Source organism: Chlamydotis macqueenii, chromosome 3 (assembly GCF_036417535.1).
Source record: "Chlamydotis macqueenii isolate bChlMac1 chromosome 3, bChlMac1.mat, whole genome shotgun sequence".
In the NCBI taxonomy this organism is placed as follows: Eukaryota; Metazoa; Chordata; class Aves; order Otidiformes; family Otididae; genus Chlamydotis; species Chlamydotis macqueenii.
In genome coordinates this window covers 60,864,330-60,876,505 of record NC_141558.1, presented here as the reverse complement: position 1 = coordinate 60,876,505, position 12,176 = coordinate 60,864,330, and the positions used below count along the sequence as shown (strand labels likewise).

Below are 12,176 nucleotides of genomic sequence, written 5' to 3'. Positions count from 1 at the left end.
TTATGCACTTTCACAAGGCCAATTTTAAAACTGTAGATGCTAAAATGTTGAGATCTCTGTTCAGCAGCAAGCTGCACGGTAAAATTTTGTACTATTCATAAGGAAGTTATTTCCTACCTCACTGTTATGAACATTTTATGAGGAAAAAAAAATTAAATTGCAGTAGGCAGTAGTAACTCTTCTATAAAAAAAAAAACCCAAACAAGCAGCTAAATAGCAACTCTAATAATTTTTCATTAATGGCATGTAAAACTATTACTAGGTTTGAAGCTTGTTCAAATTTTTAGCGCCTTCTAAAAAAAAAGTCATTCTGTCCTGTAGGCAGCTGCTTACTTTCTGAGTGACAAAGACTAAAAGAATGAACAGTTACAGAAGGCGTGTAACTGATAGCAAGAAACCAGCAGATGCCCCATGGCCTACTGAAAAGAGTGGTCGATTTTTCACTAAATGCAGAAGGCAAATGAATCTTACATGCGTAAGAACAAAAGAAAGAAATTGCACAGCAGATATTCTGTAGGAAACCAGTGCAATACAGTGACTTGTAGAAGCTACATATTTTAATGTATGCAATAAACTACATGGTAAATCTTTTTTCCCTCTTTTTTATCTTATCGTTACATTTTTTTTGCACAGCAAGAACAGTTTTCTCTACAAGTACAAATGAGCTACAGCTTTGGGATGCTGTGATCTGTTCTGACATCTGTTTATCTCAAACTCTTTTTGGTTTTGTCCATAATCTTAAGGCCCCAGTCAGAAAATATATTGATATTCAAAATATTTAAAGCTAAAGCTTTAAATGTCTGGAGGAAGGAGAAGAGAAAGACGGCTTAGTGTGTTATTTTCAGGGACATCCCAAATAGAGAGTGACCATAAAATGTTGGTGTTTTTCAACTGAGACATTTATGAAGCCTTATGCCTGTAGTTGGAGTGTTATTCAATCTCACTCCATTCTCCCAGTGTTTGATATACTCCCAGTTTGCTATATTGATCTTTGTTGTTTCTTAGGACAGAAGCCCAGGCTGTTTCTACTGTTTCTCTGTTTACTCATGCTGTAGCAGAAGCTAAAAACCTGACCCCTACTGCATACAGCTGTAGACTTTCCATAACAAGGGTACCAAACTCAGGGACCAGGTTAAAGAGTGAAAGGCAGAATCAGATTCTTAGAAAAGTTCAGGGGCCAAATAACCACAGAAGTACATAGGAAAGCTGTGGTACATCTTGAAAGCCATAGACTGTGGGATGAGTTTCAAGATTAAGACTCTTAAGTTCAATGTGTATGGGTAAGTGTTTATAATTATGGTAAATGTCCAAGCAGTGATTATAGCTACAGCCAGAATGGCTGTTTAAACTCAGGCTGTAGTTAGTGGATACTTAGGACATGAGTCACTTGCTCAGTGCCACCTAAGGTGCCTTAGGGAACCTGAGATGTCTACACGTGGCTAGTGTCCAGCACCAACGAAGCAGCAGCTGAGAACCAGGTGGGACACATCTGGGCATCTAAAATGGCACTAGATACCCATCTGTGGGGCATCGAGTTTAAGCAAGGCATATAATAGAAGTTTAGGCATTTAGTTCTACAGAAATCTGCAAGTCTCAAACTAAGTCATGTCCTAGGGGCATCTTAACACCTTTCAATGACACCTTTTGCTCTGAACTCATTTCAGCCAAAGCTATAGGGAAACAGAATTTCCACGGAGTTTCTAGTTGTTTTTTGAGATATTTTCTACCAGTCCTCAACAGATTACAGAGGGTATACGCCATGAATGTATTCAGTTGGCCACTTCCTTTTTGAGACCTATTGCATAATCTATTTTTATAGTTTACTTTTCTTCCATGGAAGCAGATGAGCCTTATTCCCTTGATGGGTTTCCACTGTCTGCTGCAGTACAAGGACTATGCCATAACATCGAGTGATTGTTGTTAGATCTCCTTTTTGGCTAAACAGCAGGCTGGAATGATGAAGAGAAGGAAAAGCAGAACTCAGACTACCAATATGTACAGTGACAGTGGCAGAGCAAACAAGTGAGAAGAAAAAGCTGCTAAAACTCTGGGAATAGCCATGATTGCTTTCCCGATTTTCTGATGCTGCATTTTGCAACTATCATTAAGTGATGTTTTCCTCATGTTTGTAACTTCCCCTCTGCCCCTTTGCCTTTGACATCTGTTTGGTTTACACAGACAAATTCTGTCAGGATCCCTGACAGTGTGTGTGTGGTTTTTTTCTCCATGGTTTCAAAAAGCAATGATAGTAATCATGAGTTGTAAAATGATTATGATGATGATGAGGAGGAGGAGCTGTTAAATAATGAAGATTGATTGTTCAACAATGACCTCATTTTCAAAATTACAATCTATTGGATTCTATCAGAGCTAGCTCCTGACCTCAGTGCCCATAAATTCTATTCTTTTTAATATATTTCCTTCTGTAGATTTGTATTTCTTTATCTGAACAAAATATTGCCATTTAATTTTATGCCACTTATAACTCTTCATGATTTTAGAATGGTCTGGCTGAGGTTAGAAAGATTATATATTTGCAGTTACTTCTTAATTAAAGACTGGGCTTTGAAATCGTAATGTCAGCTCATTTCACTAGTGCAGATGAAATTATATTATGGTCTTTGGAAATTAGGAAGGCAAAGAAAGAATTGAAAATAAGTGGCTAGTAAACTTCATTTTCTTTTTTTTTTAGGAAACATTATCGACATAGAGAACAGAATTTTTCTCTATTTAAAATGTATGCTATCACATGAATTACTGCTGCTGGAGAGCGAGTGTCAGCTTAAATAACATGCAAATGGTCAATACAGTTTTTTAAACAGATAGGTTATACAGGCCGTTTTGCAATATAATTAACCCACAAGCTTGTTCAGGCTGGAAACTGTAATCCATCATAATTTCATACAGCATCAAGTATAACAGGAACCTAATCTCATTTCAGGTTCTGGAGTGGATATTTTAATTAAATTAGCCAATGAAGATGACGACGACAATAACAGGAATTCTTCCTGTTGGAAGAACTGATGCATCAGAATGGAGATGATGATGACAATAACAAGAATTCTCCCTGTTGGAAGAATCGATTCCTGGTGGAATGCATCAGTAACAACCACCTGGGAAGCTCTGCCAGGCAGTTTGCCGTCAGTACCGAACACTGGCAGCATTGTTGTTCCTATCTAAAGTTAGAGGCGCACAACTGAAGTGTGATAGCAAAGAATGAAATTTGCCCATAAGGTAAATTACGCACCACTTAGGCACTGCTCACACCTTGGAAAGAGGACACTCATCAGGAATACGAAGCCAGGGTTGGGCTGCTTCCCCCTCATTTCATCATGCCTCGTGCAGGCATGGAGAGCTGCATGGGGATGAGTGCCTGCTTCCTGTGACACAGGCAGCCCCGACGCTTATGCCACCCAACCTGCTGTGCCCACGTGCCTGCCAGCTCAGTGCCAGGGCAGGAGGAGGTGGTGGGAGGCACAAATAGAGAGTCAGGAAGGTGGGGCAGATTCAGATACTGGGCTAAGAAGAGGGCATGCCCTTTCAAAATCACACTATGCTCATTTTGGTTTGATGTCCAATTCTTTCAAGATTCAGATACCATACTGAGTATGGATCCTCAAACAGCGTGTGTTTGAAAGTCACATCCCTTTCAGCCTAGTTTTGTGTACATGAAAAGGAATATAAATTGTGTATACTCTGAACTTCAGTTAGTCAGTATCCAGAGCATCCTCCATGGTACGCTGTACCTGTGCATAACAGGGTCTCAACATTTTCCTCTTTCTTTCCCCAGAGTTTTCCCCGTCTCATTTACTCAATTGAAATGTGATCACACTACAAAAGCAACAGGAAAGGTCTGTAAGTAAGTGAATATATGACTCCAAACTCAAACCCCAGGTAACACTGGTGTGGGAGCTCTAGAAATAAGCCAATTAAATGAGCTTAGAGCCAGAATTGTGTGACAGTACTCTTCTTCAGCATCTCTGACAATAACACTTAGAGATGGCTTATTTGTAACTCCTCTCCATGGATTACACACCGTTGAAAACATTCTTATTTTTTAGCAAAGGAAAGCATGCAGAAACCGAAGGAATCCTCCTGTTTTGTCTAAAAGGGTAAAACAGAGCACCTTCTCCCAGCGAACAGTGTTTCTATAGGAGTTAAAAATCTTCTGAGGACATACCATGCTCTTAGCGGTATCTGGTCAATAAATAAGACTTCCTGGCTGGTCTCTTAACTCTATCTTCATAATTATTTTATATTATTATATTAAAGAGGCCATTTAAATATGTTCATAGTATGGACAACATTTTCATGAAAAGTTTGTTTCACGATCCAGCTTCTCCTTCCAGGCTGCAGTATCTTTGCTGCAACCAGTTACTTTAAAGCATCATATCACAAAGAGTGTTAGTTATTGAACAATAAAAAGTAGATGCTGATTATAAGTGAGCTAACAGCACGTGAGGACCAGCATTTTGTTCATAAAACATCCAGCATCACTAGGGAAATGTTTGGATACCTCTTTTCCATAGCATCAGAATGAACATTGATCAGTGATGACTGTGTATTGCCTCCAGGCTACAAAAAAAAAGTAACGAAGCAGTAACCTCTAGATAAAGTATCCTCACTGAAAAAGGGCCAGTTCTCAATATTTTTATTTGGAAGTACATATTTGAAATCAGATAGAAAAAGATGTATTATTTTTCAGAGAAAAACTGACAGTGAGCTCAGCAGAAGCTTTATAAAGCAAGAACAACGGGGCTCAATCAACAGAGTTTACATGATGAACACTTGGAGATAAAAATCAAGGCGAGGCCTTAATTCAGAAGGGATGTGCATTATAATCTCATTAGTGCACTGTCTAGTGGGATAATCTTAGATCAGTATGTCAACAGCATGGGAGCAAACACCTGCGCATGCAGCAGCACTAAAATAATTGCTAATCAAAATAGTCTATTAAACCTAGAATGAAGATGTGTACAGCGTTCCTGCAGCAAATAAGAGGATAGGCACACCAAGTTTTCTTAGTAACTTTAATTTATGAAAGTGAGAAAAGGACAGTTCCAAGCGTCAATTAACATAAGAACTGTATGTAGACATACCAGTCTTGGAGACTATGTTGTCTCTTCTTTCAGCATGTTTTGAGAAACATCAAGAAGCACCTGTGTAAAGAGTACTCCCTCTATTTCAGGCCTTTAACTTCAGTCTATTGTGTTGGCAGTTTATTGGACTTTTCTATTAGTGTTATTTGGTTACGATGTGCACCGGTTTTGTTTAGGGCCAGGGGCTACAGTGTCAACTTCTGTGAGAAGCTGATAGAAGTTTTGCCTTTGTCCAGTGGACCCAGCTGGCTCTAGGGCAGACCTGCCGCTGGCCAGGGATGAGCCAAATGATGACAGTGATAATGTCTCTGTGAAAACATTTTTAAGAAGGGGAAAATTAAAAAAAAAAAAAAAAGAAAAAAAAAAAGAGAAGAAGCAGAAGTGGGCATCCTTGTGGATGTTGCAGACCTCACCCTCCGGCCTCCCACCAGGTGGCCATCTGGGCCTGATTTGGCCTGGCCTGACCACAAGAAGTGAAGAGAAGCGATGTGAAGAGAACCTGAGAGGTGTCTGCCTGCCTGTTGTGAAGAATTTCTTGTGAGAGGAACGGCTGCAGATGCCAAGGTCAGTGAAGAAGGAGGGGGAGGAGTAATGCTGCTCCTAGCAGAGGTTCCCCTGCAGCCTGTGGTGACGACCATGGTGGAGCAGGTTGTCCCCCTGCAGCCCATGGAGGTCCACGGAGGGGCAGAGATCCACCTGCAGCCCATGGAGGACCCCACGTTGGGGCAGGTGGATGCCTGAAGGAGGCTGTGGCCCATGCAGGGCCCGCGCTGGGGCCATGCAGGTAGCCTCAAGGCTCGCCCACAATTTTTTCTGGGGGAGGTGGGTGAGGAGGAAACTGGGGGTCCCCACATCTCTGCTCCCGTTGCTCCTCGGTGCTGCGGGTCCTGCTGCCCTTGCAGCCACGCGTGGGCTGCTCCTCCGGCACACCCAGCCACCTGTGTGAAGGCACGCAGCCTTCATTTCCCACTGTTCCTGGCATCGCTTGCCCCCTTCATCAGCTCAATATTGTAAATCTCTTCATTTAAAGGTGCCTTTAAATATATCTATCATTTCCCACTCACTTTCTTCTAAGTGTCCATTCCTATTTAGAGAGGAAGTGACCCAAACTGGAGGCAGAGCTTCAAAGCAGAATATTCATGTAGTAACACCGTATTTTTCACTGTAATATTCTTTCCTGACTCATGTTTTCTCCTTAATTCCTGACACGACAGCATCTTTTCCTTCAATTACACTCTCCTCCCCGCCGTTTTGTGCACTCGCGCAGGGCTGCGGCTGCCGGTGCGGCTGCCCCGCTCCCCTCGGGAGCGCCCGGGGCCTGTCAGCACCGACCGCCCGCGCCCAGGCCTCAGTCCCCAGCGCACCCAGCCCCAGCCGGCCCCGCCGCCACTACCGGGCCCTGCCCTGACCGCTCGGCCCCGCCTCCGCCGTCACGGCGGGACGGGGCGGAGACGGGGCGGGCAGACAGGCCCCGTCCATCCCCGCCCTGCAGCCGCCGCCCGTCGCGCCCAGTGGGAGCAGGTTGGCCTGGGCCAGGTAAGGGCAGGGGGAGCTCCCGTGGGGCGCGCCGGGGATGGTCGCCGCCGGCCTGGAGGAAAGCGAAGAACGGGCTGCCAGGGCGGAGGGAGCCTGTCAGGGCGGTGGGAAGGGCCGCGGCGGGACAGGGCCGGGGCCGGGGCCGGGGCCGCCGCGCCCGGCAGGCCCTCGCAGGGGTCGGGGTCGCTTCCGCGGCGCGGCGGGGCCGCCTGGCCTGGGGCGAGCGGGGCGGCTGTGGGAGGGAGCGGGGTGACCGGGCAGTGGGGCTGCCAGGGCCGGGACTACGGCGTGGGGCGCAGTTTTGGAGTGTGGTCTGTTGTGTCCCCACCACTGCCGTTCCCCTACGCCCCTCCCCGTGACATCTCCCTGGTATCATGACTTTGGGCTTGACGCTGACCGTGATGCTCCAAGGGGAGACTCGGGGCCTACAGCCGCTGTTTTACAGCAGCGTATGTCGGCTTGTAGTGGAGGCTGGTCCCCTCTCTGTACTGAAACCCTCTCCGTGCTCTTCCAGACCCGAGGTGAGCAAAGCATGTCAGCAGGAGAAACGGAGAGTATAAAAATCACCTATGTAAATAGCGAGCCTGGGCCTGGCGTGTCAGGCCTCTGGCCCAACATTATCACTGCTTTCCTGGTGAACCACTCACTGCTGCATCAGAAATGGGCACTTCTTAAAACCATAGAAGGAAGTGGAAGGTTTCACTCTGCTTTGCATGAAATGCAAGGCACTGCATCTTAATTGAAGCTCAGTGATAAAATCCCAGGATACTTGTTGCCAGAAGCGATGTCCTCATGTGTAGTGACCCCCCTTCACTGATGAGCAAGCGATGCAAAGACAGAGAGCCATGCTGGCGGGGCAAGCGGAGCCCTCCTGACCGATGAGAGTCCAGGCGTGTGCTGTGCCGGCAGTGCTGCCCTTCTGCTTGGGGCTTCGGGTTTTGTGCGAGTGCTATTAATAAAAAAGAAGAAAAAGAGGAGGGGAAAAAAAGGTAAAATATGTTAAAATTAGGAGAAAGTGATGTTAAATAGTGGCATTGTTATAAAATGCATATATGTTCCCTTCGTGAAGATGTCTCTTGTAGTCCGGTGTCAGAATATTAAGTAGCACTCTTCTTGGTGGGTTACACTGAAGTGAAACTCTTTGTGGGGGTGGGAAGATGAAAAAAAAAGGGACCATGTGCTATATGTAGTCATTAGCATCCTGGTAGGCCTCAGAGAAACTCATCAGCACCATCAGAATTTGTGCAAAAATAACTTCTCCCTCAGTGTACTTGATCTGAGCATTTGGTTCAAAATGAACAAGCTGCCATTATGGAGATTTGAGTGAGAACATGCAGTGCACCAGATGCCCTGTGTTCCTGGTCCATTTTCGTTTTCCGATGAGACATTGTTTGTCTTTCAGCAGTACAAGAAACCTGGCACTTCAAAATGGTCATCTTAGGTCCATTTTTAGCCCTCCTGTTCCTTCCTCTCCCCAATAGTTCCAGTACTCAACGTTCATTTTCCTATTCCTGCTTCATCGTCAGGCCTCAATACACTTTGTGCCCTCCTAGGAAACATAATTCCCTTACTTAAGGTATTTCCCAGGGAACTAATATGTTCTGTTAGGCCTGTGACAGCTATGTGCTTCTTTCACCTAGTTCGTTATAAATATTGATGTGGATGAATCAGACAATGATAAGCATATTCTTTTTTTTAGCCATATATGCTGAATGTTAGTGTTGCATTAGGCCTAATAGTATTTCAGGCTTCTGTATTTTAGTTTTCCATAATGGATTCCAGTTCTAAATGCCCCCTCTTTAAATTACATCTTTGTTGGACAGAATCTTTTCTAAGGAAAATTACTAAACCACACACCAGTGTCACAATCTAATAATCTTTTTTTTTTTTTCTTTCTAAAAAAAAAATACTTCTATCCATTACATGATGTAAGCTTCATTTTGGTATGTTTCAGTATGCCTATGGCTGAAGGAATTGGGCAGGGTGGAATAGAAAATTACCTTTTGACATCTTTTGTGTTAATGTTGCTGCCTTAGAGCAAAGAAAGTTTTAAATAAACTTTGCTTGCTTTTTCCTACCCTATATGGATTTAAGTTTGACTTCTACCTGAAACTAGATGATAAGAGAAAATATGGAAACTTATATTATTTTTCTTTTAAGAAGACAGGAAGGATTAATTTTACTGCTATTTTGTTTGCATGCTTATTATCCTCCATAGTTGGTTTTGTATTGTGAAAGCCCCCAGCCTGCTTTTGTGGACCAAGATTCCAGCACATTAGGTGCTATCAAAGCACAAAGGGGAAAATATGATCTCTGTCTCTAAATATTTTAGCCTAAGTATAAGGGGAAAAATAGATAAATCCAGAAAAAAACAACCTCCCTCATCTGCACTAGAGAAAATAGTGACAGATTTAATGTGAGTCGCTTATGAGAATCCCTCAGGTGCTGTAGCAGGGAGTACTTATTTTACAGCATACAGTCTGCCCTTTATTCCAAGAGCATATTTTTTTAAGATTAATTTTACCTGCTGCAAAGTTACTGCTAAAGTCAGCAGCAGATGCTGTCTGAGGATGGCAATGTGTTTTGGGCTGCATTAGATAGGTGCCAGTCACTTTGTAGATGCACCTTGTCTCATCTCAGTATTTGGGTGAAATAAATTGAGCAATGTTACATTGCAGAGATCTTACTAATCATGGCTGTTACAATGATATAAATTTTCTGTAGCTAACACTGTGACTGGCTGCAATTTTTTTTTTGCCAAAATTTTTCAGCAGTTGATAATTTTTCACCCTATTTGAAGGATTTTGCATTTTTTTTCCAGTATTTTACAAAGGAAGTCACATTTAGGAGTTGTTTGGGAGAAGCTTTGTTTCTGTGACTTTTAGGAAAAAAAAAGTCACATACAAGAAAATGCCGTGATTGTCTCTGGATTTTTAAAGGCATAAAACCCTAATTCAGATCAGATTTAAATTTTCAAGCATTTCTATGGAATGCAGCATGTGCATTTGCATGTGCATTTTGCTTTCTGAAAGGTAAGGATCTATGTAAACATTTCTAGGTCCTGATACTAAAACTTAGCTTAAACAGTAAAATTATTGCTTAAGGGTTCTTATCCTAAAGTATATGGGCTAGATTTATAGGAGAAGAAAAACTCTTAGAATATCTAAAGGAGAAGATACAAAATAGATTAGATGCTTATTAACTGTGGCTGACTGGAGCCTGCAAGATAGTTAGGTGACTGCTGCTGAGATCTAACCTGTGCTGTGCTTGTCACGTTGCATTGTTTTGTCCTGATGGAGCTTTCAAGAATGGCACTGGCGAGCTGCTCGGTTGTGGAGTTACCACTTTCTTGTCTCTGCATTCAGCAGTAATCTGACTGGAAATAGCCAAGGGAGAAGTGGATTTTTTCCATGCCTGACAAATAAATTTCTAGAAAACAAGTTGATTCTAAGATTCAGTTTTTGCTTGGACATGAAGTGACAGTGTGATGCAGGAATTGGTTAATGCAGAAATTAGGAAAAATATATAGCAATCCTTTGAATTCTCTAAACTTCATGTATGTACAGAGAGGTCTTCCTTCAGTGAGTGTTGATGAAGTGTTCTGATTCTTTATTGCTTTTGTGCCAGCAGACTCAGTTCTTCAGACTTTCCTTAGTAGCTTGACAAGCCGAGTTGTCACTAGATATACTCCCATTCAAAGACAGAGACCTTGAGCAGAAGATGAAAGGTACAATCAAAAGCTCATACCTGACCGAAACTTTTAGAGGAACTGAAGACTACCACAGATGCAGCTCTGTTCCAGTTTGGATACAAAGTGTACTTCCCTTAACTGTAGCTGATTATTAACCTTCCCATTTTAAAAGTTATGAAGGCAATAATACCAAAATACACCATGACAGAGTAGTTAAATGCTGTGGAAGTGAAAAGGGGTAATTTCCATGGAAATTCACAGTCTTGATGAATGCTCCTATCACCTTGGTATGGAAGGAAATACTTGGTGCATGTGTCTGTTTTGTTTCCTGATGATTGAAACCCTGACCTTGTCAAAGCCATTAGCAGAACTCCCGTTGATTTCCCACGGGTTCAGCTATCTGTGTTTTCAGAGGAGTTTGAGTAGCTCAGCGCTAACAAGCAGAGGGTGTGTGAGTGGAAGTAAGGTGTTCGTTCAGTTCAGATTTCCTGTGTTGCTGCGAGACCTAGAATGAGGAAGAAGTTCACACTTCCTGTTTGAAAAATAATAATAAACAAATACAAATTTTTCCTTTTCTTTCGGCTGTTAAGTTTGGTTTTTCTTTACTTGTGGAGTCTGCCGTGAAGACTGGGAAAAGATAAGAGCTGATGACTGACCCCTTACCTCTCTCTCTGTCTGTTCCCCAGACCAGTAGCTTAACCTGTCACCAACCTGTATTATTAATGTGCTTGGGAATAGCATTGCTGGTGGAAGAATTTGTATGGAGTAAAACAGCTGTGAATTTACACTGCTATCCTACACATTTACTATAAATCTCAATTGAAATATGTGTGTTGATACAAGGAATTGTATCAACAATTTGAGAGATCTATGTGTGCAGATGAAAAGCTAAACTATATCCTGTGAACTTTGCAAGCTATCATCTGAACATCCTCTCATTATGTGTTGTGTTTGGCTGCCTGACTGGGTAGCTAGAAGGTTGAAAATCTCAGTCTTATGTATTCTACATTCTGTACATTTGTCAGTATAGGGCAGTGTGACTTTAGTTTAAAGATACTTACGGTTAGCTGTAGAAATTTTCAAGACAAAGAAAGTCAATCACTGCTTTTGTCAAGAGTTGGACGACATATTCTGTGTGTAGCTCTTGATTGTATTGCTGTTGCTGAAACAGCGTTACAGGCAGCTGTCCGGTGAATACAAATGTGAAGAGAGAAAAAACAATCATGAAGGATTATTTCAATTTTTTCTGTAGCCTTTCTACACAAGGTAATTTGGTCTTTTGCTGTCTCTTCTTTGGAGCAGCTGCATTTTAATGTTTAACTTCTAACATGAAATATAGTGTTTAACTAAATAGTATTTTTAGCCAGTGCTAGAGTTGTAGTTAGCATGCTACTAACATGTCTAGAAATAGTAGTAAGTAGTAACTTCTAAAGAAATCCATGTCAACAGTTCTAAGAAATCTTATTCAAACTAACTTATTTTGGGTAGTTTCTTTGGATTTTGTGCCTACAATTTTATTTTCCACTAAACTGATGGAATTTCCTTACTTAGTCAACACAGAACGGCATAGAACCATTTATTTACTATGAAGTTTGCATGAGTTTGCTCTTACAATACAAATACAGTGAATATTGCCTAGAGTTTCCAGAAAGGTCAAAGGTTGTTGTGCCAGCCTTGGACCAGATGAGTGGGATTTAGACTGGCTGACTGACTTCAGACTTTAGTCTGTGAGCCAGAATAACTTGAATCTGCATACGGTACAGACAAAGACAGGAAAAAACACTGCAGAGACCTAGCATGGCTCACGGGTGATAGCGCAGCAAGTACATAGAAGAATGCAAATACACTCC

General features: G+C 42.3%; 1 protein-coding gene across 1 annotated transcript in view; it reads left to right on the top strand.

Moving 5' to 3' along the window:
• The first annotated feature begins 6,505 nt into the window (after positions 1-6,505).
• Positions 6,506-12,176, top strand: part of STX7 (syntaxin 7) — a 32,254-nt gene continuing 26,583 nt past the window's right edge. Inside the window, exon 1 of the mRNA XM_086744124.1 lies at positions 6,506-6,635. The gene's annotated coding sequence lies outside the window, so the exon portion shown is untranslated. The remainder of the gene's footprint in view (positions 6,636-12,176) is intronic.